This window comes from Heptranchias perlo, chromosome 30 (assembly GCF_035084215.1).
Source record: "Heptranchias perlo isolate sHepPer1 chromosome 30, sHepPer1.hap1, whole genome shotgun sequence".
Lineage (NCBI taxonomy): Eukaryota > Metazoa > Chordata > Chondrichthyes > Hexanchiformes > Hexanchidae > Heptranchias > Heptranchias perlo.
Window position 1 is genome coordinate 15,971,901 of NC_090354.1, and position 22,116 is coordinate 15,994,016.

A 22,116-nucleotide genomic window follows, 5' to 3' on the forward strand; every position below is an offset into this window, starting at 1 on the left:
CAGTTTAATTATTCATTCAACTTGAAGGCTAAATTAAACAGAAGCTGGCAAATGGCCATGCAAGTATCATTAAGAATTTTTTTTAGTGTTGAAGTGCTGTAATGTTGCCTACCTAATGAAAGGTCGTGTGGTTATCATCTACAACATAACGTATATGAGGAGCTGCATTCTCTACCCCCATCAGAAATTATGTTAAAATGTTGTTTTTATTCCTACAAAGCACTGGCTCAACAACAATCGTCCCTACGCTGTTATGAAGGACCGAAAACCTTAAGAATCCATCTGGCTTTGGTACAGTAGGTTAGCACCCTCCTCAATGAGTACAAATAATTACACCAGTTGAAAAGTCAGTGGTGGGAGTGTTTAGAATAAATTAAGATACAAATAAATTAAGGGGTATAAAAGACTATGAGCTTGATTTTAGGAGGGAGGCGGGTTGGCAGCGTGGGTAATGCGCCCAGTGAATTTGGGGTGCTCTGCACGCGATCGCAGCCTGATTGAAGGTACTTACCTTGGCTTCTGGGTTTTGCGCTGGAAAGCTGCACAGCGGGCGGACTGCGCACCCGCATCATAGGCTGTCAGCTGGAGGAGCCCTATTTAAAAGGGGAAATCCTCAACTGACTGATGCTGCAGAAAATAGGAAAAATTACAGCATGGAGCAGCCCAGGGGGACGGCTGCTCCCAGGTTTAATGACGCCTCACTCCAGGTCCTACTGGATGGGGTGAGGAGGAGGGGGAGGACAGAGATCTTCTCCCTGGCGGACGGGAGGAAGTGGCCTGCCTCTGCCACCACGGAGGCCTGGCTCGAGGTGGCAGAGGTCACCAGCACCAACAACATATCCCGCACCTGCATACAGTGCAGGAGGCGCTTCAATGACCTAAGTAGGTCAGCCGAAGTGAGTACACTTACTCATTCCCTTACACTCCAACTGCCACATCACCGCCCCCACCGCACATCTCCTTCTGCACTGCCAACACAACTCTATCACATCACTCCTCACACCCACTCAAAGCTCATCCTGATCTTACCTGCACTTACGCACCTCACCAGTACTCATCCCACCACTATCACTCAACCCAATCCTCATACAATCTCATGACTCTATCTCATACTCACCCTCTCATGCATCTCTTTCACGGTCAGCCTCACTCACCTGCCACTACCTGTGCTGCAGCCACAGGGCATGCATCACATATGTGAAGTAGGAAGCGTAAGGCAAACGTGTTGTGAGCATGGAGGGGATGCACAAGGGTGTTTGAGGGTTTGTCATGGTTTTTACTTATATTTGATTTCTGACCAACTCACATTACATATTATATTGTCACCATTACTGCCACGTCTTTGCAAATCTTGTCTGGTTTGTGCAATAATGCCCTTTCCTGAGGATCACTATGAAGACCCACAACTGATGCCACCCATTGTGTCACTGCAGAGTGGGTGTAGGTGTATTTGCAGGGCTCTTTTGTGCAGACGACTGAGAGACGTCGGCGATGTCCCCGGCGGCACCCTGCAAGGATGCCGAGGAGAAGTTGTTGAGGGCAGTGGTGACTTTGACAGCAACAGGTAAGAAAATGGTGCTCAAGCCAGCCGGGAGCAGCTCAGCATGAGGGAGGCTGCAGATGTTCACGATTACATGTCGAGTGACTCTGTGCCTCCGTATGCACTGCTGCTCAGAGAGGTCCAGGAAGCTGAGCCTCGGTCTGTAGACCCTGTGGCGAGGGTAGTGCCTTCTGCGACGCATCTCTCTCTGCCGTTGCCCTCCCTCCTGCTGTGCAGGTGGATATGTCACAGCACTGTGTTGTGGAGCTCCACGTGTCAGAGATGGACGGCGTGGCCGGCAAGGCTGATGCTGCTTGTCCTCCGAGGAGGTCATGACTGCAGCTATGGCGGCCCCCATCCAGAAGATGCATGTTTGAGGGGGTCCGCAAGGTAGGTAAATGTGTCTGCGCAGCGGGGTTGAGGTTGCAAGTTTGTGAATTTTATTGTTAGGAGGAGGGTGGTGGAGGCCAAACTTTGTCCAGAGTGACAGAGTGGCCTCCTGCTATGAGTGAGGGTCTCCCCCACCCCACCCGCCCTCACCTGTCAAATGGACCTTTGCAGCTGCCACAGGTTGGTGGCTGCAACACCTCCATTTCAACTGGGAGTGTTTCCCCCAGTACGGGAAAGAGTCTCAGTTGAGTTGAAAATCCCACCCCTTCTAAAATATCATGTCAATCAGGTCTGCTAACACCTGAAGTATCTACTTAATTAGTTTAAGTGGCATCCCGCCAGCTTTAATTGCCGGTGGGAGTCCCGCATGCGGGGGCTGCGCGCATCTAAGCGCGTCACTGGGGAACCCAGAAGTGGGCGGATTGGAGCCGGGCTCCGGACCCGCCCCGGGAATTCCCGATTTTCGGAGCCCCCCCGCCACGAACCCACCAGCTCGGAGGTCCGAAAATCGAGCCCGATGTCTTCCTTTATTTTTCTGCAATGATCATTTCTTTCTAGCTAAGTGAACATGTACATCTTTCAGACACATCGATGAAGCAATTCTTCAAATCAGGCTAAATTCTGCAACAAGTAGGCTTCTTGAGGGCTTAAATAGATATTTTTTAAACAATGAAATCACACAACAGCAGTACCAGGAGATAACAAATGTTACTGGTCTGATGTAAAAACTTGTTTGCCAACACAATATAGAAAATAAAACTGTACTGACATTGGTAATTGTCAGAAGCATTTTGTGAACATTTGATGAAAACCTTGCAGTGGCCATTCACTGATATCAGAATGGATTTAGCAATCCCTAGACTAATCACTTTCTCACTGACCCATTGAAGAAATGTACTGATCTTGATTTAATCAAGTAAATCTGCATTAATTTCAAGCCTCATAATTATGAAAAATCAACAGAATATGGGGCAAAAAAACCATACCAAACCCTTTGACTACAAAGCAGTTACTGGCAGATGACTTGTCCAGCATCAAGCAGTGGATGGAGCCAGTAATTTCTCTAAATGAACAGAGAAGACTGAAACCATTCTATTCCATCATCCTCACCAGCTGCTTACTCAGGCTGAACCAGATGAGGAACAACTTTGTCCTGTTAAACCCCAAGCTGAACTTCAAACCCCACATGCTATTCATCGCCAAGACCACACCTCTGCAACACTGCCCAACTCCACCCTTACCTCACCACCAATAAAATCCTTATCCATGCCTCTATTGCCTCCAGACTTGATATCTCCAAAGACTTCTTTGTCAGTCTCCCAAGTTCTGCCCTACACAAACTCATTCAAAGCTGAACCGCCCATATTCTGTCCCGTTCACCCGTCATGGATGCCCTAGTAAACCTCCAATAGCTCCCCATCCTCTAATGCGCTAAAATGAAAATCTATGTGTTTTCATCCCACGTTACAACCTCCTCCAATCCTTCATCTTAGTCCATGCCAGGGGTGTCAAACATATGGCCCACGGGCCGGATCCAGCCCATGGTGCGTTTGAGGTTGGCGTGTGCCCTGAAATGGAACATGAATCGCCCAGGCATTACTTTTAAGAGCCCAGGAGAATTGCGCCTTTTAAACTTTGCACCGCAGCATCAGCCCCCATTCCCCACCAGCACACACAGAACATTAAGATCAGGACTCGGGTCAGAACACTGAGATTGCGATTTTATCGACCGCTGTAGAACGGTTAAAAACTAGTCGGAGCTTGCATGGTGCATACTCCACTTAGTTTCTCACAGATTTTGCAGAAGGGTCCTGAAATAGGCACAAGATGCTTCTTTGTGTATTTAAGTTGATCCAACACTGATTTCAGGCAGCCGCCAGGTCCACCTTAATACAATGGGGACCAATATGGCACACATTAGGTGCAGGACCTCGCGCACGTTTTACACCCAAAAAATGGGTGATACGCATACCAATTTCTACCCCCAGTGTGCCCAAATAACTTGCTGAATGTGACCCATGCCAAGTGAGTGTCGAATCAGGCCCGCCATGTAAATTTTATTTGACACCCCTGGTCTATGCCCTTTGGCTTTCCAATGCTGGCCTCGTGTGCATTCCATCTTCCGCTGTTCCACCATCAAAGGCAGAGTTTTCAGCTAACTCTCTAAACCACTTCTTTCCTAACTTTTCTACTACTACCTACCATCTGCTTCTACTCTGCACCCCTTTGGAATGTTTACCATTTTAAAACAAAGTTGTATTTTACATCAAATTACAGAATTACTACAAATGCAATTTTGTTGTACTGTGATGCTGACCAACGTGTTACAGTGAACAGTTACATGCAATGAAAAGGCTATATTTTACCAACCAAAATACAAACCAAATTCAGGAAATTATCACAACAGTATAAACCTAGATAACAGATTTCCAAATAACTGACTTCAAAGTATCCAAATTTCACTATTAAGTGAACCATTTCTTATGTTCCCCAAGCCATTTTGTGATATCAACTTTTGGTTATCCAAATTCACAATTATTCAATCAAATCGAGTCTTCACATCAGTGTGGTTAATCATAAATGTACTAAAAATACTTATATATTTGAAAAGAAAATATCTAATTTCAGTTTCAAATTTTGGAACACGGAATAAAATTCATATGATTATTATTGTCTGGCCTCGTATTTCAGACAAATGCAGCTATAAGCATCGTCATCACTGGCTTGTGTAGGCAACTTATTACCATGACTTACACATCTGTAAAACCATCACATCAGACAAAAGTATTCTCTCTATATGTACACCTTAGATATAAAAATAACAGATGATCAGGGTGGATTATAAAGGCATATGCGATTTTTTTTTGTGCGTGTACATAGGGTACAGTTTTGCACCACACACTTTTGTCTTTTGCTCTTAACTACTCAATACAGAACTAAATTTGTCTCAAGTAGCTAAAAAATCAATTTCAGGCTCCTTATAATAGAAATTGAATTGCGGCCAAACTTTAGCATTTTTTCCATTAATAGTTTAATGATTGTCCTTTTGTGGACCTACAACACACAGTACTACAATAACATGATGTTCAAATTTCTTTATTTACTTCATTCTAATAATTTGCAGATTTCCCACCCCAAAAAGCAAGAGATGGCAACTGGCAGATATCATTGAGGGTACAAACTGGGTAGTCCTTTCACTAGGACAAGGACAGGGAAAATCACTAAAACTGAAACAAATGGTGCCTTTTTCCTGGAGACATTGGAAAAGGCCTTTTAAATAGTATTAATATTTAATTTCTGTGTCCCTTCCCCAAAAAGTTCAAAGTGAGAAAACTGAAGATTGCCCCCATTTGCTCTCCTGGGATGATCACTTTCTGAAAATTAAAACTGACAGCTGTACAGTAACCTATTTACTAAGAGTCCTATTTCAGAATCAGCCTGAGATTACAGTTTAAAGAATCCAGAAACTCATGACACTAATGAATGCTGTCAACTACTGGACAAGAGTCAGAGATACTGCAACTTTAATATTACATTAAACAAACAACACACTCTGATCCATCTTCAAAATGGGTTTAAGACTGTCTTGCTGTAAAAGCCACTTCCTTTGTACCCTATTTTCTTCTATAAATTTCTGTATCAGACTATATTTATTGTACTATCCACAGTTCATTGTTTCTTTACTCCCTTCTCTATTTCCATCCCACCACAGACTCACTATGACGAAGATCATCACAGTAGTAAATGTTTCCATAACTCCTCCTCATACTAAGTTATTTATTTCCACTTCTTTGGAAGATGTTTTTCATTTCACTTCAAAACATGTTTCAACCCCAAAACAGATATTTCCAAATACGTTCAAAAACAAGACTGTTACTAAATATTAACAAAGCAGATAATCCAAAAATTGTGTCAGTTGAATTCTTTGTTTAAGATAAGATCATTCTTTGAAAGAATTGAATGAAAAGAAAACAACAGTTCCTAATTCCTATCCCTTGGCCTCCATTTCTCTTCCACCCACAACTCCCCCGCACCCCCCCCCCCCACCCCCTCGATTCCCACCACAAAGTGGGTCCAACATAAGAACTTTAAAAATTGCATTGCAAATAGAAAAGACTACATTTTATTCCCACAATTTACATTGATGTTAAAGCTGATAATCAGGTTAACATCCTGCACTGCCATGTTAAAACTGATCAAAATTAAAAATGTTTGGTGTTCCATACAAAGAAATATTTCGACCAAACCTGTGGATTAGAAAATGGTTTACTTTTCTGGCTGGCCTATTTTTTAACATTCTTGCACCTTCATGACAAGTTCAGATCCTCACTTGGTTCCACATTGTTAGAACATTCATGGTGGTGAAGGGGGGGGAAGCAGACAATACAATCTCAATAAGCTCTTCCCGCACAGGAAGCAGGGAGGTTAAAAAAAAATCAGAGGGGAGTCAACTCTCATATCTCCTCAGTTGGTGGCAACAAAGTACTAAAAGAGAACAGAAAACATATCAGGTTCATGCCCTCTGGGTCTACAGATAGCAGGTACACTATAGTGAAGGGGGAAAACTGAACAGATACTCCGCACCGGTATTCGATAATACCAATTATCAAATGGTACAGAATATGCTTTCAGTGCACTTTATTAAATATAAAATTTATCTTCAAACTTACTGTTCAAAATATCAAGAATAATAAAGCTGAATGGAATGTGGAATTTCCCAGTAACCAACAGCTGATAATTTCCTTAATAAGCCTGCAGCAATTGTGTCTCATTAATATTTGGGTCATCTCACACCAATGAATATTGAGTGCATTGACAGCTGATGTCCATTTTGCCAGACAATGTCAGTTAAAAAAAATGAATAAATCCTTTAAATAAAAATTAAAAATAGTAAATACATTAAAATACTAATAGCTCAGTGAGTGCTTTGTGGCTTTTATCTAATTTCAGGTTCCCATACTGATCAGGAAAGTCCTTAGTTCAACGTCCATGAAACTATCTCAATGTGATTCACCAATGTCAGAAAGCAAATTTAAAAAAAACTCGTATCTGGTCAACTGCCTGTTACAATAATGTTGCACTGCAACCCCTTTCCTGTCAAATAGCAGAGAACCACACAGCAAAACCTGGGAACTACCATACCAACAGTCAATAGGAGTAATGGGAGGTTACAAATTTCAACAGGAACACTTCAACAGGAAAGTTCCATAAAGATCAGAAACATGGAAAACATGACATCTGGGAGCATGTTTGAGGCTGTAACACAGTCTTAGGGTTCAGACTGCATGAATTAGTCAAACCTCGCCTTTGCAATTTAGGACATAAAATAAATCCACCATTCCTGAATGGACAGTTCCAGCTGACAGGTATTGCCAAGGTTAAAACAGTATATCGTTGCACATACAAGGGTCACCTCCAATCAGGATGATGATCTGATCTAAAATCTGTACTACGCGTTGGCAAGTAATCAGAGATTCCTAGTCAGCTATATTCTATTTTATAGAACTGATTAAATGTCATATATACTTGTAAGAAAGATGAACATTTTAGGTCACTGTTAAATGGGTTATCTTATATGTAAATTTCCAACTGCTTTCCCCTGCCCTCATACTTTCTTGTCCTGGTCTCTGGCTGTTTTGATGTGAAGTGGCAGTAACACCTAGAACAGTCAGCACTTACATTAATTCAAATTTCCCATTCTATGTGAAGTCACCCTATCAGTCACCATGATTCTGGGATGAGTGGGAAATTTAATTTTAACGTGCGTGCTGATTGTGCAAAGTCGCAAGTGCTTGAAACATGGAGCAGGAGATTGATTCTAATCCTGTGGCACCACACCAGTGCCCCATGACAGCCCTGCAATTTTCTCTGTAGTCCTTTAGACACCCAAGCATATGCTACCTGACCCAAAGGATTTGCTACTCTTTTTAAGTCCCTTTAACTTATCAAGTACTTCTGCCACATTGACCTGTAAATCCTCCAGGATTTGGAATGCATCTTCCAGTATAGAGTATCTGCTGCCACATTGATTTTAAAATCCTATAGGATATTAAATGTATGTCACATATGGAGTACGTATAGTCATTTAACAAGTAGGTCTAGGGTGTGCTTAGAGTTTACTAAGTGGTCTGCAGACTCTTTCTATGGAGGTAGTAAATGTGAGTTAGCCAACTTTTGAAACCCCCATTAGTCATGTTAAATTGTACTGAAACTTACAAAAGTGTTTTCAAGAGTCACACATTTGAATCTAGTTTCAAATACATTCAATGAATTGTTTATTTGCAATAATCTTGAAATGTAATTGATCCATATTTTTAAGATCAAGAATGATTTGGGAATACTAGTCTCCTGCACTAAATGCAACCAAATTTTTATTGCAGTTTAAGAATCGCTAGTAAGTGGACATTCCTAACAAGTCTATTGTACTGTACTTTACACTTAAAATTCCACTGCACACTATTTTAAAGCAGAATACTCAAATCAGTTTTAACATTTATCTTCTTTTTCTGCAATAAATCAATCAATATTGTTGTACACATTACTGAGCGAAAGGAATTCTAGAATCTGGATACTTTTCTTTTTGGCACACTATCATATTGACTGCCCATATAAAGCGACCCAAGTATAAGTTGATCCATTTTTCCTAGCCAAAAAAAACCCAGCAGATTCAGACTTCTGAGAAGCTCTCATTTCCCCATAGTCACCAAGTATTCCCCCCCCCGCCCTAACTCTCCCACTGCCTCTTCTTCCTCCAACCAATCTCTCCATGCTCTCTCTCTCTTTCTTATACATTTCCCAAAGTAACTACAGCACTATTAACCAGTGGATAACAGATAATATAACAGAAACTATTCTGAGAGGCAGGCTAAAGAAATAACTGTACAGCAATAACAACAGCCTGTAGGAATTCAGAAACTAAAGATCCTGCCCAACAAACCTCCTTCGCTTATTGAGGGTCTAATCACAAAAAAAACGGGTAACTCCCTATGATATAACACATCTGCAGAATCAAAAAGCTTGTGACAAAGTAGCATATGAAAACATTCCAATGAAACTAAAAAAACCACATCAATCAGGTAAGAACATGAGACTGGGTAAGAAGTTGGTTAAAAAAGTAGGAAAGAGAGAGTGTGCTCATGAGAAATATAAAATAAAAGTAGAGAGAAGTCCCACAGTGTTTGTACTCCTTGCTGTTCCCAATCAACATTAATGAGCTGGATATGGAAGCCAAATGTTATCTTGTCAAATTTACAGATAATATTGAAATAGGGAGAGCAGTAGGACTAAAGGATGCAGCAAAAAAAATTGTGTAGTGATTTAAATTGATTACAAAACTGGGGAGACCTGGCAAATGAAATTTAATACTGACAAATATAAGAATGGTAATAAACTAGCATTGAGATACTTAGAAGGAGACCTAGGAGAAACAATAGACGTGTCACTTTCAATGTCCAATGCGTTAAAGCAATTAAGAAAAGTTATAGAATACAGATATATAGCCAGCACTGTAGACTACAAGCATTCTAAGGCTATGCTGAGACTTTACAATGCACTGGTCCACATGTACAGCACAGTGCTCGATTCTAAGTACCACAAAACATATACATGCATTGGTGTGAGTAGAGAGAAAAGCAACAAGAATGACCCTAAGTGTAAAAGGAATGAACTATGATGAAAAATTAGAGGAGCTCAAGCCAGTCCAAAAGAAAGGCAGTTAAGGAAGGGGATGGGCTCATCGATTTACACAATATTAAGTAGCATACGTATGTAAATCTAAAATATTACAAGATTTTAAAAAAATATTTAAAAGACCATACAGCTCATCTTAATTCATCCAGCCATAAAGACCCTAAAATCCCCGCATTGCAGTATCCAATTAGTTTTTAAATTATTCCAGCATTTGTCCCTCCACTATTCTTCCTGGGAATCCATTCTATTTAGTGATCATTTGTTATGTGAAGGACATCTTCCTGACATTAGTCCTAAATTTGCCTTTTACTAGTTTGAACCTGTGTACCCTTGTCCTGCTCTTGCATAATTTTCCAGATTGACCTTTTATCATACTATTATATCTTGTATACCTCTACAATCACTTCACAGAAGCCTCCTTTCAAGACTGCAAAGACCAGATTTCTGCAAACTTTCCTCTGACATGAGAGATCAACCCCATAACTCTTGTCTGCACTTTCTCCAGCGCTTGAATATCTCTTGTAACCAAACTGGGCACAATACTGAAGGTGTGATCTGACCAGATTATACAGATTAATCATGGCTTACTCTGACTTGTACTGCTTTGTATAGTTTAGCTTTCTATTGGCTTTGTTCAATGTTGCTCTGCAATGGTTGGACATGTTGAGGTCACAGTTACTAAGGCTCTTAGGTTTTTCTCAACTTCATTCTTAGCTATTTCATACCATTCGTGGCATATGTGTCTTGCTCATTTTTCCTTCCAATCTGCAATAATTTACACTTGTCCACATTGTTTCATGTGCCATTGTTCTGCCAACGTACAAATTTTGTCCCACTTGTTTTGCGATTTCTGAGCCGCATACTCCTCCTCTCACCCCCCACAACCCCCACCCCCCATTTTGGCATAATCTGCAAAAGATCAGTGTGCACTGAGTTTCTGAATCCAAATCATTGGCGTAACTTAGGAATAGTAGTGGTCCAAACATCAATCCCTGGAGCACCTCACTAAATACTTCCTTCCCCTCACTTCAACATAATCCCTCTAACAAGTTCCAATTTTCAGCCAATTTCTTTTTCATTCACCCTGAATCACCAAAGCTATGAGCTTAACTAATCAGCTTTTTTGTGGAACTTTGTCAAATGTCTTTTGGAAGTCTAGGTACAACATATAGGGCTTTTCACAGTCCACTCGGTCTTCAGTGCCTCAAGTAAGTTAAGCAGATTAGTCAGACAGGAGATTCCTCTTCTAAATCCTTGTTGACTGCTATTTACTAGCAGTAAATAATTCTCCATTTTACTCTTAATAATTAATTCCATTATTTTGCACAGAATTCAACACTGTGATCTGTTATTAATTATTATTATTAATTAGCTTATGCAGATTCTCCCTGCAGAATTTCTAGAGGCCAGTTTTCCTCTTTATTTCCCTTTTGATTAGTTAGGGTCATACTTGTTTAGTCTGAGCTTGCTGATTTCAAGTATGCATTTATCCCACATGCTCAGCATCATGCCTTTAAAGGTGATCCATTTGTCCTCTACTGAAGTGCTGTTGAGCAACTTCCACCAATCAATTTGCTCAGATTGTTCCCTGATTTCTTTGAATTTAGCCTTTTTAAAAATATATAGCTGGGTCCTGGTCTTTGATATTTCTGAATCCCAGATCACGTTGAACTTGATCATTCTGTAGTTGCTGTCTCCCCCAAGGGTGCCACAACTTGCCATTTCCTGTACGTTGTCTGTGTCATTTACAAATACCAGGTCAAGATGAGCACTGCCTTTCTCGGCTTCCCTGATACAGCGTCATGAAGCAGTCAGGCATTCCATTTACCAACTGTAACTCTAAACAATTTTGGTTTAGCAATTTATATTTGGTTGACTGAAATTGTCCATTAAAATAACTTTTTTGCTCTCACATACCTTTCCTATCTCTTCCTAGAGGAAACTGTCTTCCTTCTTATGTTTACCTGTGGTCTCCAGCATACTCCTGATATTATCTTTGCTTTTTCACTTTACATGTCTAACTAGAGAAGTTCACCATGTAGTTTTCCATTTCCCACAGGATCAACTTCATATATATCCCACATGTCCTTGACATTTAGGGCTATATCACCTTTTTGATCACCTTATCTTTTCTGAACACACTTACCACCAATCTCTCCTGTACCAATCCTTCTTGTTCTAAAAGTTTTCCACAACATCTACCATATTGACCGTCCATATATTTACATCAGATTGCCAGGCACTCATTTGCATGCTCAATTTTCTTGGTGGATTCTCCTCCTTTCCCAAAAGCAGAAGTATCAGAAAACATTACTTGTCACCCCTTTCTTTGAGATTTTAGGTGATCTTCCTGTATGTAACTTTTAAGGTTCCTATATTATTTCTTCCTATGTAGACCATCACTAGATCCCTCCCTTTCCCCTACAGTATGCATTATAACATCTCCTTAATATGTACTGCTCTAGCTCCAGCTAAAGAACTCGCCATCCTATATGGATTGTCTTTATGAAACACATGGCTATCCATCTTCCTGAGCGAAGAGTCCCCTAAATCTAAACCTTCTCTGACTTGCAAATGGTAACTTTGTCCAAGTTAGATCATCAGGCCTTTTAGTTATCTCTTCAAAGGCTTTATTACCTCTCTTGCCACTTTTACCACCCCTAATTCATCCATTCCGTGGATTCCATCATCACTTGTCGCCATTTCACATCAACTCTGTCCCTGGTTGTAACAGTCTCCAGCTCTGATCCCTCCTGAATCCCTCTCCAGGACCAACGCTAACCCAACCCATGATGTCTCACTTACCCACTCTAGTACTACCAACTCACCCTCGATGATCCCCTCACTTTTTTCTGCCCTTGTACTTTTCTGGCTTACTTTGAAGTAGAGTCAAAGAACATAAATTTAAATTAGTGACAAGTAAATTTAAAACACATATTAGGAAGAACCTTTTTTTAAACTTAGAGCAAGAAATATTTGGAATAATCTGCAGGCAGGGTAGTAAAGAAAAAACATTAGGGATGTTCAAAATGTAACAAGGCTAAAGATCTGAATTTCATTGGACATTACAGCCTTTTCTTGTGCTCTTATTTTTTCTCCTCGCTGGACACTTTCTGCAGTGCCCATTTCTTAAGGGAACCAAAAAGATTACTGAAAAGCATTTAAAGGTAAAACTGGTTGCAAAAAGGCAAATTTTGCTTTTAAATTACAAAATATAGCTTCATTAGAATAATGATCTGACCATTTTTTTCCCTCACTGTGGTATCATATATAACAAATTTACTAATGAATTTAGAATCTTGCTATTCATGGTGCAAGTCTGCTCATGCAATTTGCTACTCAAGCAACTCTTTAACCAATTTCAGATTCTCCCTGAGCTGTCAGCGAAGAGAACGAGTACAGACTGAACATTCCTTCACATGGAAGGAGGAAGAAATCAGGAAGTGAGTCAAACAGCCAACAATATGGGAAATGGTCCAGAGGGAGGGGTCTCTGGAGATGAGGTTTGAGATTGTTTGGGCAAAGTGGAAGGAGGTACTCTACACCTGACCGATGTCATAGCCAACCCAGGGGTGCTTATGCTGGAATTGAGTCCCAAAAGTGGAACAGTGCTTCATTCTCCAGGTGAACAACTTCACTCCAGAATACGAAATTCATCAAAAGAACAGAATTTTGTAAAGATGAAGTCAATAGGTTACTTGCTCTGCCATAATAAGGGCAATTATTTCACCTTCTAGGTTTCACTGCCATTATCCACCGAATCCTGGATGTTGTGTTTACAATGATAGCCTGACACTAAATGAGATTGTGGCTAGGGGTAGATTAAAACCATGCAACTGAAAACTAAGAGCAAAAAATTCAGAGGTAGGTTAATAAGAAGCTCTGAGTTTTCAGTTTCAGATCCCATGGAAAGAATTAAATGTCTTAGGTTCAGCACTTTAACTGTTCTCCTTCCTACCACCCTACAACTACAATTTTGCTGAGTGATTCAGGATGAAACTCTGGAAACTAAATGGTACATCATTTCATATAGAGCACAAGATACAGCATTTTTAAAAAAAAAGTAACTGTTTATACTTCTGAAGAGTACCAATGAGTATTTCTGTAAGCCGCAGTTCACCTGTACAAGGGGTACACAAATTACTTTGGTTAGGAAACAACTATCTTAAAAGGAGTTGTGGTTCACTTCTATAATACACATATAAATAGCCAATTGTGAACAAATGATTCATTATTATAATAACTTAAGTTACACTAACAGCAATTTTTGAAAATTAGTGTCTGATGCACCGATCAGTTCTGAATTCTAATAAGTACTTCCATGAAAATTTCACAAAGCTTTTTAATCAGAATAAGAATTGCAGTAAATTGCGCTATGCTTTAGGTATACAAAGTGAATCTTCCTTTGAATAAAATATAAACACACTTGAGATGCTGCTGTGGCACAGAAACAGACTTATCAAGTCACAGGTACTTTGCTGTGTATGTGACTCATACAATATGTTGTTACTGCTGGGCATATTTAAATACATTGACAGCTCTTTCACACACCTCAGTAGCAAATCTCACAAACAGAAACACACTAATGAGGCTGATATGTCTCTAAAAATTCTTCTGTGAGCATTAGTCACGGTACAAAGTGTTAGTTTAAGTATCTCTCCCTTTTAAATAAAAAACCCTTCTGTGTCAATGGTATAATTTTTAGTGGTCAGCAATGAAAGGCAAATGGAAGGCTGGGATTTAAGCTCATTAATGAATCAGAAGGCTACTGAATATTAATGTTATCTTTGATCTTATTTTGAGTAGCTATGTTTTTTTTAAATTTCTCACAAATAATATAAAATCTGATGGCTTCTCAAAGTTCACTTTGCTCCCTAACAATAACTACACAATTGGTCTCATCGATACCACCAAGACCCCTGAGGTTTATTTAATGTTAACTGTTAGCTGTTTTCCATAGAGAGTTTAATATGCATAATGCATTATTTTTCATCCATAATATAAAGATAGTTAAGTGTTCTGTTCTGGACAAAGTTTTAAAACATTATTATCCAAGTATTCACAAATTACTTGAATTAATTTTCTACTGCGCACCATGTCACTACAAGCATTAGCACTTTATAATAACAGTAGACACAATGACTGTAATAAAAGATTAAATATATACACACTGTATAAGTTCTATGGTTGAGGCTACATTCTTAGTCAAATATTCTGTCTTTCTCATCAGTCAAACAACATCTACCTTTCACTGCCTACCATGTAATAATGATCGTTACTCTATTAAGGAAACATACATTTCCAATTGTCTAGGTTTTAAACTGAAAAGCAGAGTGATGTAATTTAGGTAGTGAGATATTATACTTAATACAAAAATACAGTACCAGTTTTGTTCATGTGTCGTATCATGTCCACAATGCATAGGATCATATAATTAAATCACACAATATGATAATAAAAGGCACATTATTTTCCTGTACCAAACAAAGAAAACTTTATTTCACTTTAAATCACTTGGCATACTTACAATTCCAATCTGTAACTCCAAATTTATCACTCAATTCTATTCTTCAGAACATTCTCATCCAGGTAGCATTTTTATTTGTGTATATACATTTATGAGGAACAACAAATATTTTGGCAGTATGGTTCAAGGTAATAATACATCTCAGATTAAGATGCTGATTTGCTTTATCCAAACATCTCAATAGGTTGCTGTATTACAATATTCATTGGTATCAAATCTATCTGTACAGTATTTTATAAGCTATTGCATGGGGGAAGCTAATGTAGATCATTGCATTTTCACTGTGGCAGAATTTACACAATAGATTAAACTATTAGTGGGGCGAGCAGAGCTTTGTGCAATCTTTCAATCATGTTTTACACATCAATCTTTCACACGTCAATAACCAAAGAATGATTGGAACATTTCAATCCGTAATAAATTACTTGTTGCACAGTTATTTGCTTCACATTTACAGCAGATAACTGTGCAACATGAACTATCGGTGTGACAAGCTCAATCCAAACTGCACGCAATACTTATCAAAAAAAAATATTGCTGCAAAAGAGCAAACAAAAGAGCCCTCCCTGCAATAAAAATCGCTGTACAGGAAACTTTGTCTTTTTACAATTTCTCTGGCTAGAATGCTAAATTTTTACCCTCCAGTGCCACTATACAACAACATACAATACAAAATACAAATAGGCTTTGAAAACGCATTTTAAATACACCCTCCCACTCCAGATAAAATCCAAATAATTTCCTTTAATTTATTGTGTAATTCTTTGCAGTCCTTTTAGTGGCCTCGACTGGAAGCATCTTCCCCCTTTCACTAGTATAAAACTCCTACCCTTCAGCGCCATATTATTGAGACATCTCTCCTTTTGTACGTTGGTTAAAAAAAAAATTGGTTTTGTTTTCTTTCAGTGGTACCTTGACTGTCCGTCGATGTCCACTATGCCGGTCGTGTGACGGTTACTGTTTAATTCCCCGCTGCCCGCACTCACTCGCTCGCTCGCTCCCCTGTCAAACTCCACACTCCGCCATCTTCCACCGCCGCCGCACAACAACATCCCGCCACGTGACCCTCCCCCCCCTCCCCTCAACGCTCCCCGGGCCGGCCAACCGCGCGCCGTCCCAGCTTCAGTCTAAAAATAACCTCTTTAGATCAGCGCAGTATGAATAATGCAAGAGCATGTGGTTCAGTGAAGAGCAGCAGATGCAGATTGTGAATGAGAGCTCGATAGAATGGATGCAACATCCTTTTGCAAAATCATATTTTATCATATCGAAAAATCAGTGCGATTAAAGTCTATATATATTTATGAAAACCTGGTAATTCCCAACAAAAGACCCACCATTTGGAGTCAGAGTCACTGATTTTTTTTTTGATGTCACCTATTTTGGCACATTTTAAAAATAAACACAGCTCCATTTGTTTAAATAGATTTGCAACCTGCCTCGCTCATTTTGGTCATAAATCTCATTCCTAATATTCCTCCATGTTGACAGCCCTGCAAAATCCGGAAATATAGCGTTTTTTCCAAACTCCGAATTTGTCATTCTGCCTGGTGCACCCCAACATTAGTGAAACAGGGGAAGAAAGCCCCTTAAAGCAAACACCTCCTTGACACGCAAACAACTTTTTATCCAATATGCAACCCCATTAAAAGTATGTCATAATCTCCCAAATAACAATTCATAAGTGTCCCCGTGCCATCTGCAACATGCTTGTCTACTTTGTTTTTCAGGACAGAGCCAATTCTTACCCTCCCTGCTCGGATTTTGGCTGTCTGCCGTTATATTCAGAATGCAGTTTGCATGTGTGACTTTCAGTTTTCAAAAAATGGAATAAAGCGACCATTTGGGCTCCACTCACCTCCCATAGAAGACATTGTCGCCGATTTACTGACGCCGCAGCACGTTATTACTTATCATCTCATCGGCCATGCTTCTGCCGTGTTATTGCTCCTGCATCTGCCTGGTCAGGAAAAAATGTTCACATTTTGGTTGAATATTAAAAAAAAGGATGAGAAGTGAACATTTGACTCATTGAAACGGATTCATCTTTACATTAAGAGTGCAGTATAATTCACTTTTGTATTCCCATGAAGTGGTGTCAGCGCATCAATGCGAAATTGGCAGTATAATTTAAGAATTTAGTCTCAATCTGGTAGATTATTCCAAACATTTCTCACTTTTTAAATTAAAAAGTTTTTCCAAACATTGGTTCTAAATGCCCTTTTTACTAAATTCCATTTATGTTCTCTGGTCCTACTTTTTTGGCTTACTTTTAAGAATGATTTGAATTTACCTTATCTATATCATTTAATAGCTTGAATGTTCCAATGAGGTACCACTTTAACTTCTCTTACCTTACATTACATTTAGGATCAGTCCCACTGGTTCTTTCTCTGTGCCATTTCATCTATGTCATGCATAACTCAACACAGTATTTGAAGTGTGGTCTAACCAGTGCATTTTGGCCTTACACTGGAACTTGCCTAAAGGGGGATGTGGAAAATTTGGCCAGAAACTCAAGTTTAAATCCACTTAAAGGTAGCTTTGTTTTAGCATTTATAATGGATTTTAAATATTTGCCAGCATTTGCCAAGGCTGAGAAGAATAAAGAAATGCCAGGCAAAAATCATGTGAAAGAAAACCCAACGTGGAAGCACAAAATGAAGTCTGTGGCCAAAATGAAGAGTGGCACTGCACCCAACTTCCTGCTTGATTGCTGGAAAAATGACACGCTGCAGCATAAGGTAGGTTTGAGGAGGCTTGACCTTTTTGGCACTTCAGCACACTTTCTCCAGAGGAGATGGCAGCCAACCTGAACAGTGCATGCAAAATATGAGGACAATCTAGAATACTCTGCAATCTTGGTAACACTGCCAGTCAGGAAAACCTCTGTGCCCAATTGAGCTGTTGCCTCCCTCCTAGAGAAAGTGATGAATTTGTTGCCCCTTGCAAACATGGCTTCTTGATGCATTGTGGGCAGCCAACTAACTAATTTGGCACTTGTCACTGGTGCTGGTTTGGAACAATCAGGTGGCATAAAAGTTTAATGTAATATTGATCTTCACCTATGATAAGAGTTGGTCGAGTGATACAAGTTGACTACACATCAGCCTTCAGAAAATGACATATGTAGCAGCATCTTTTATGAATGAAGACACCAAAAATTGGTCTCCTCTGACATGCGGCAGTGGTGAGCGAACCAACACAAGGGAAAAAACTTACTTGATCTCGTCCTCACCAAACTACCTGTCGCAAATGCATCTGTCCATGACAGTATTGGTAGGAGTGACCACCGCACAGTCCTCATGGAGACCAAGTCCCATCTTCGCACCGAGGACACCATCCAACGTGTTGTGTGGCACTATCATCATGCTAAATGGGATAGATTCAGAACAGATCTAGCAGCTCAAAACTGGGCATCCATGAGGCACTGTGGGCCATCAGCAGCAGCAGAACTGTACTCCAGCACAATCTGTAACCTCATGGCCCGGCATATTCCTCACTCTACCATTACCAACAAGCCAGGGGATCAACCCTGGTTCAACAAGGAGTGTAGAAGAGCATGCCAGGAGCAGTACTAGGTGTACCTAAAAATTAGGTGCCAACCTGGTGAAGCTACAACTCAGGACTACATGCATGCTAAACGGCAGAAGCAACATGCTATGGGAGCTAAGCGATTCCACAACCAACAGATCAAATCAAAGCTCTGCAGTCGCGCCACATCCAGTTGTGAATGGTGGTGGACAATTAAACAACTAACGGGAGGAGGAGGCTCTGCAAACATCCCATCCTCAATGATGGCGGAGTCCAGCACATGAGTGCAAAGGACAAGGCTGAAGCGTTTGCAACCATCTTCAGCCAGAAGTGCCGAGTGGATGATCCATCTCGGCCTCCTCACTATATCCCCACCATCACAGAAGCCAGTCTTCAGCTAATTCGATTCACTCCACGTGATATCAAGAAACGGCTGAGTGCACTAGATACAGCAAAGGCTATGGGCCCTGACAACATCCCGGCTGTAGTGCTGAAGACTTGTGCTCCAGAACTAGTTGCACCTCTAGCCAAGCTGTTCCAGTACAGCTACAACACTGGCATCTACCCGGCAATGTGGAAAATTGCCCAGGTATGTCCTGTCCACAAAAAGCAGGACAAATCCAATACAGCCTGACATAGCCATACTCACAGAATCATACCTTTCAGCCAATGTCCCAGACTCTTCCATCACCATCCCTGGGTATGTCCTGTCCCACTGGCAAGACAGACCGACCAGAGGTGGCAGTACAGTGATATACAGTCAGGAGGTAGTGGCCCTGGGAGTCCTCAACATTGACTCTGGACCCCATGAAATCTCATGGCATCAGGCCAAACATGGGCAAGGAAACCTCCTGCTGATTACCACCTACCGCCCTCCCTCAGCTGATGAATCAGTCCTCCTCCATGTTGAACACGACTTGGAGGAAGCACTGAGGGTAGCAAGGGCACAGAATGTACTCTGGGTGGGGGACTTCAATGTCCATCATCAAGAGTGGCTCGGTAGCACCACTACTGACCGAGCTGGCCGAGTCCTGAAGGACATAGCTGCCAGACTGGGCCTGCGGCAGGTGGTGAACGAACCAACACGAGGGAAAAACTTACTTGACCTCGTCCTCACCAGATGTCGCAAATGCATCTGTCCATGATAGTATTGGTAGGAGTGACCACCGCACAGTCCTCATGGAGACGAAGTCCCGTCTTCGCATTGAGGACACCATCCAACGTGTTGTGTGGCACTACCCGTGCTAAATGGGATAGATTCAGAACAGATCCAGCAGCTCAAAACTGGGCACCATGAGGCGCTGTGGGCCATCAGCAGCAACAGAATTGTATTCCAGCACAATCTGTAACCTCATGGCCCAGCATATTCTTCACTCTACCATTACCAACAAGCCAGGGGATCAACCCTGGTTCAGTGAGTGTAGAAGAGCATGCCAGGAGCAGCACCAGGCATACCTAAAAATGAGGTGCCAACCTGGTGAAGCTACAACTCAGGACTACATGCATGCTAAACAGCGGAAGGAACATGCTATAGACAGAGCTAAGCGATTCCACAACCAACGGATTAGATCAAAGCTCTGCAGTCGCACCACATCCAGTCATGAATGGTGGTGGACAATTAAACAACTAACGGGAGGAGGAGGCGCTGCAAACATCCCCATCCTCAATGATGGCGGAGTCCAGCACATGAGTGCAAAAGACAAGGCTGAAGAGTTTGCAACCATCTTCAGGCAGAAGTGCCGAGTGGATCATCCATCTTGGCCTCCTCCCGATATCCCCACCATCACAGAAGCCAGTCTTCAGCCAATTCGATTCACTCCACGTAATATCAAGAAACGGCTGAGTGCACTGGATACAGCAAAGGCTATGGTCCCCGACAACATCCCGGCTGTAGTACTGAAGACTTGTGCTCCAGAACTAGCCGTGCCTCTAGCCAAGCTGTTCCAGTAAAGCTACAACACTGGCAATGTGGAAAATTGTCCAGGTATGTCCTGTCCACAAAAAGCAGGACAAATCCAATCCGGCCAGTTACCACCCCATCAGTCTACTCTCGATCATCAGCAAAGTGATGGAAGGTGTTGTCGACAGTGCTATGAAGCGGCACTTACTCACCAATAACCTGCTCACCGATGCTCAGTTTGGGTTCCGCCAGGACCACTCGGCTCCAGACCTCATTACAGCCTTGGTCCAAACATGGAGAAAAGAGCTGAATTCCAGAGGTGAGGTGAGAGTGACTGCCCTTGTCATCAAGGCAGCATTTGACCGAGTGTGGCACCAAGGAGCCCTAGTAAAATTGAAGTCAATGGGAATCAGGGGGAAAACTCTCCAGTGGCTGGAGTCATACCTAGCACAAAGGAAGATGGTAGTGGTTGTTGGAGGCCAATCATCTCAGCCCCAGAGCATTACTGCAGGAGTTCCTCAGGGCAGTGTCCTAGGCCCAACCATCTTCAGCTGCTTCATCAATGACCTTCCCTCCATCGTATGGTCAGAAATGGGGATGTTCGCTGATGATTGCACAGTGTTCAGTTCCATTCGCAACCCCTCAAATAATGAAGCAGTCCAAGCCCGCATGCAACAAGACCTGGACAACATCCAGGCTTGGGCTCATAAGTGGCACGTAACATTCACGCCAGACAAGTGCCAGGCAATGACCATCTCCAACAAGAGAGAGTCTAACCACCTCCCCTTGACATTCAACAGCATTACCATCGCCGAATCCCCCATCATCAACATCCTGGGGGTCACCGTTGACCAGAAACTTAACTGGACCAGCCATATAAATACTGTGGCTTCAAAAGCAGGTCAGAGGCTGGGTATTCTGCGGCGAGTGACTCATCTCCTGACTCCCCAAAGCCTTTCCACCATCTACAAGGCACAAGTTAGGAGTGTGATGGAATACTCTCCACTTGCCTGGATGAGTGTAGCTCCAACAACACTCAAGAAGCTCAATACCATCCAGGACAAAGCAGCCCGCTTGATTGGCACTCCATCCACCACCCTAAACATTCACTCCCTTCACCACCGGCGCACAGTGGCTGCAGTGTGTACCATCCACATGATGCACTGCAGCAACTCGCCAAGGCTTCTTCGACAGTACCTCCCAAACCCATGACCTCCACCACCTAGAAGGACAAGAGCAGCAGGTACATGGGAACAACACCATCTGCACGTTCCCCTCCAAGTCACACACCATCCCGACTTGGAAATATATCGCCATTCCTTCATCATCGCTGGGCCAAAATCCTGGAACTCCCTTCCTAACAGCACTGTGGGAGAACCTTCACCACATGGACTGCAGCAGTTCAAGAAGGCGGCTCACCACCACCTTCTCAAGGGCAATTAGGAATGGGCAATAAATGCCAGCCTCACCAGCAACGCCCACATCCCATGAACGAATAAAAAAAATGCTGAGGAACAGCAGCTGGAATGAAGATGG

General features: G+C 41.6%; 1 protein-coding gene across 4 annotated transcripts in view; it reads right to left on the reverse strand.

The window, feature by feature from the left end:
• The window catches only part of hdac5 (histone deacetylase 5), a 275,728-nt gene extending 259,547 nt beyond the window's left edge, over positions 1-16,181 (reverse strand). For all 4 annotated transcript variants that reach the window (XM_067968975.1, XM_067968972.1, XM_067968974.1 and 1 more), the window contains exon 1: positions 16,059-16,181. The gene's annotated coding sequence lies outside the window, so the exon portion shown is untranslated. The remainder of the gene's footprint in view (positions 1-16,058) is intronic.
• Between the last annotated feature and the right edge of the window lie 5,935 nt (positions 16,182-22,116).